Consider the following 5,202-nt stretch of genomic DNA (forward strand, 5'->3'; position numbering starts at 1 on the left):
AAGAACCAAGCTTAAATGATCATGAAGCCCAGCTGGGTAGGAGCAGGCTGGTTAGAATATAGAGAGGACGTTTGCAGCAGAAGAGGGGCTGCAAAACTAAAAACTCAATTTCATGATGGAACAAGTTGTGCAAAATAATAGCTAAAGAAAGGAACAAAGTGAAAGAAATAAGTAAGTGAAAAATACAGTGCATAATGAAGATCTAATGAAGTATAAAAGTAGTAAGGCAATAGCACAAATAATTATTTTAAAAAAATCAAAGAAAGAGAGTTGGAGAAAGTATTGTGGGAGGCTAAATAAAGATACAAAAACAGCCACATTGAAAGAATTTATGGAATTTAGAATAAGAGTTGTTACATCTCAGGTCTCATTGGGACTGACAAAATAGTTAGAAGTTCTGATAACAACAAAGCAGAAGTTGAAGCAGAAACTTTCTGAGGGGTGAGTAATGATGAAAACCAAAGTGAAGGTTTTCACCAGACACAAAGATAATTAACTGAAGAGAAGTAAGAACTATGTGGTTGGGGAAAACATGAAGATACTATACAAAATGAAAGGTTTTATATGTGAGAATGTGAGAAAGCTATTGATATAGGCAAGAATATGTCCCTGGGTAAAGATAATATATGCAATATAACGTTTAAATATCTTCCTGAAAGCAGTTTGAGGGTTCTCTTGGAATTGTATACCATGTGGTCTGTTTGGGGGACCATGTGCTGACCGTGTGGGTGCTGAGCCTAGCAACCTGCTAGGCAAGGCTGAGAGCTTTTTAATGAGGCTTTGATCCCTAAGCCCTTTAGTACTTATCAACCCTTAACCAGGGGGTGGGGCTACTCAGGAAGATCAGGGCTTTAAAAAGCCCACTCCTAAGCAACCAGAGGAGCTAGCGAAAAGGGGAGTTTGGGCTTATTGTACCCAATGCAGCATGTATGATTACCTGCCGTATGGGCAGCTGGCGTATGTGTGCATTCGATGCAAGGAGCTCCTGGCCCTCAAAGACCATGTACGGGCTTTGGAGACCAGGGTGGCTGAGCTGGAGAAGCTAAGTAAAACAGAGAGGTACACAGATGAGACTTTCCGAGACACAGTAGAATGGTCCCACCCCTGGTCTGACAGTCTCTGTGCTGTTGAGGAGGATGAAAGTCTCAGGGAAGGAAAACATCCAAATGGAGCAGAGGGAAACGATCCCATAGTTGGGATCCTCCTTCCAGATGGTGTTGTGGTATCCTCTTGCACTGAGGATACCTTTCCGGAAGAGGAAACTCCGGTTACTAGGAAGAGACAGGTATTAGTAATGGGTGATTCGATCATTAGAAACATAGATAGCTGAGTTTGTGATGACCGGGAGAACCGCATGGTGACATGCCTGCCTGGTGCGAAGGTTGCAGATGTCTCAAGACATCTAGATAGACTTATGTGTAGTGCTGGGGAGGAGCTGGTGGTCATGGTACACGTAGATACCAATGACATAGGGAAGGATAGGAGAGAGGTCTTGGAGGCCAAATTTAGGCTGCTAGGTAAGAGATTGAAGTCCAGGACCTCAGGGCCGGTGCAAGGATATTTTGCGCCCTAGGTGAAACTTCCACCTTGCGCCTCCCCCTCCCCCCGGAGCATGTATGTAGCAGGCTATATCCATAGATCTCAAATGCTTTACAGGAAAGTTTCATTATACTCGTGTTACAGATGGGGAAACTGAGGCACAGAGCCACCCTGACTTGCCCGAGATGACACAGTAAGTCAGTGGCAGAGCTGGGCACAGAACCCAGGTTCTACTCATTCCCAGGTCTGTACCCTTTTCACTGAATCCCGCTGCCTGCTTCCCTCCTGGGTACAGTGTTGGGAAGAGGGAGGTGAGCTGCTACTTTTCCCTTGGTCTCGCCACTGCAGCAATGGGGCTGTTGCCGGGTTATTTGATGAGCTGCCCCTGGCTCTCTCCTTTGCCCCAAAGCATTTATAACCAAATTAATCTGGAGACAGGTGCGGTCTGTCCTTCAGGCCTGACCTAAAGGCCAATGGAAGTTTTGGATCCGTGTCTTGATCACTCGGCAAAGCCGCATATGTCCTAACCTCTCCCCACACGTCAGCCCCTCTCTTTCCCCACTGCCCTCGGCCTGTCGGGCTCCCCAGTGCACCGGGACCTGCCCCTGCCCCCGCGACCTGACACCACGTGGAAGGCAGCACCCGGCTGGGCCCCAGGCTGATCCACAGTGGCCCCTCTCCGGCCAGCTGCACGCTAGCACCCCGAGGTGGGGACCCCCACATACACACACACGTGGCCCCGGCCCGTGGGCGGCTGCAGCCGGGCACCGGGGGATGTGAGCAGCTGGGCCCTCTACCCCACTCACCGGCTGCTCTGGGCTCCCCTCCATAGGCCCCAGGCGGAGCTCACCCGGCTCAGGCTCAGGCTTGCGGCCCCGAAGGTGCTGGCAGCAATGTGGCGCCATGGCCTGCAGGTCGGGCCGGGAGCTTGCACGCGACCGACTCCGACACGCCCCACCCCCGGGGCAGACTGAACCACCGCGACCTCTAGCAGGGAATGCAGGGCTGCACCTCCCGTCCCCCCCAGCTGGAGAGATGGTATTGCCTGCAGAGCCCTGCGCTCAGCTGGTTGCTGCTCTTTGGGCACCGCTTTTTGGTGCCCCCAAATCTTGTTGCCCTAGGCGGCCGCCTAGTTCACCTGGTGGTTACACCGGCCCTGCAGGACCTCTATGGCAGCAGTCTCTGAAATGCTTCCAGTTCCATGTGCAGGGCCAGTTAAGCAGGCAGAACTGCATGGTCTCAATATATGGATGAGATGATGATGTAGGGAGGAGGGGTTTAGATTTATTAGGAACTGGGGAAACTTTTGGGAAAGAGGGAGGAAGGATGGGCTTCAGCTAAACCAAAATGGAACCAGATTGTTTGCACTTAACATTAAAAAGGTCATAGAGCAGTTTTTAAACTAAGGGCTGGGGGAAAGCCGACAGGTGCGGAGAAGCACGTGGTTCAGACATCCCTTAGGGAAGGATCTATAAATGGAGATTCCCTATGTCCTAATAAGGACGAGAGGATGGAAGATGATAAAATGCAGGTAGGATCTGATCAGAAACAGTTAAATGAAAAAAAATCTCTTTCAATTATATCATGTAATGGCAGACAGCTAAAAAGTGAAAAGTTTTTAAAGTGTTTATATACCAATGCTAGAGGTCTAAATAATAAGATGGGTGAACTAGAGTGCCTCATATTAAATTAAATATAATAGGTGTGACGGGTTTGACCCCCATTCTGGGATTCCACTTGATGTCCTGGGATTTCACTGAGCCCACCTGCTTCACTAGCCTGGGATCCCTCTCCCTGTTTTACTGAATCAGACTCTCTGGCCTCTGGCAGCACACACACACAGATAGGGCCACACCCATCTGCAGACACAGACTGAAGTCAGCTCTGTGTGAGAGGATTCACCCAGCACTTACGTGCACACCCTCTTTGGGTAATAAATCCAAAATAAGACTGTCTTGCGCTGTATAGAAAGATCTGCACAGCGCAAGCTCATAAAAATGTACCTTCTCCCTCAATGCGAACAGAGATATGCACAACTTCTTGCCCCGCCCAGTTAGAAATTGCACAAACTGGGTTTAATAATAAACAAAACAAAACACGCATACTAAGCTTAAGATCTTAAAGAGACTGGTTTCAAGAAGTAATTTCTCACCCTAAATTTTATTTTAGGCAAGTTGCAGAGTTTCTGTACCTTAGAGTTCCAGTTATTTCTTGTTACAGACTGGACTCCTGCCTTTCCCCTCAGGTTAGTTCCTTCGTCCCTTCAGGTACTTTCATCAGTCTTTCTTCTTGGGTAGGTAATGGAGGAGAGTCCAGATTAACCACCTCCCCAGCCTCAAAAGGGATTTACCTAAGGCAGGAAACCTTTGTTTGATCCCCAGTACCCAAGGTAGTATTTTGTATTAGGTGATCTTATCACCTGACTTAGTCATGTCACAGCTATGTCTCAGGACACCTCTCAGGATGGAAAGAGATTAGTATCTTCACAGTCTTATTGTTTCTTCCAAGGCTGTGATGGCTGGTTGTCTGGTGTGTGTCTCCCAAATACACTCAAAGTTGTAATTGTTACATAGTCAATATTCCTAACTTTAGATACAGAAATGATACATGCGTACAAATTGGATAATCACACTCAGTAAATCATAACCTTTCCAATGATATCTTACATGAGCCATCTTGCGTAAAGTATATTTTAGTTATGCCATATTCATATCATAACCATATTTCTATGAAAAATATGGGGTGTAAGTCACAATAGGCATCACAGAAACTTGGTGGAATGAGGATAATCAATGGGACATGGTAGTAAAAGGGTACAAAATATATCAGGACAGAACAGGTGGTGCTGGGAGTGGCATTATATGTGAAAGAAAGCAAAAAATCAAATGAAGTAAAAATCTTAAATGAACCAAACTGTACCATAGAATCTCTATGGATAGTAATTCCATGTTCAAATAATAAGAATATAGCAGTAGTGATCTATTACTGACCACCCGACCAGGATGGCGATAGTGACTGTGAAATGTTCAGGGAGATTAGAGAGGCTATTAAAATAAAAAAAAAATCAATACTAATGGGAGATTTCAACTATCCCCATATTGACTGGGTACATGTCACCTCAGGACGGGATTCAGAGATAAAATTTCTTGACACCTTAAAGGACTGCTTCTTGGAGCAGCTAGTCCTGGAACCCCCAGGAGGAGAGGCATTTAGCTCTTAAGTGGAGCACAGGATCAGGTCCAAGAGGTGAATATAGCTGGACCGCTTGGTAATAGTGACCACAATATAATTAAATTTAACATCCCTGAGGTAAGGAAAACACCACAGAGGCCCAACACTGTAGCATTTAATTTCAGAAAGAGGGACTACACAAAAATGAGGAGGTTAGTTAAACAGAAATTAAAAGGTACAGCACCGAAAGTAAAGTCCCCGCAAGCTGCATGGAAACTTTTTAAAGACACCATAATAGAGGCCGCCCCACTACAGGAAGGTCAAAAAAGAGTTTGAAGAATAGCTAGCCAAAGATTCAAAAAGTAATAGCAATTTTTTTTTAGGTACATCTGAAGCAGGAAGCCTGCTAAATAACCACTGGGGTCAATGGATGATTGAGATGCTAAAGGATCACTCAAGGATGATAAGGCCACTGCGAAGAAACTAAATGAA

This window comes from Terrapene carolina, unplaced genomic scaffold, assembly GCF_002925995.2.
Source record: "Terrapene carolina triunguis isolate 2854851 unplaced genomic scaffold, T_m_triunguis-2.0 Scaffold23, whole genome shotgun sequence".
NCBI lineage: Eukaryota > Metazoa > Chordata > Testudines > Emydidae > Terrapene > Terrapene triunguis.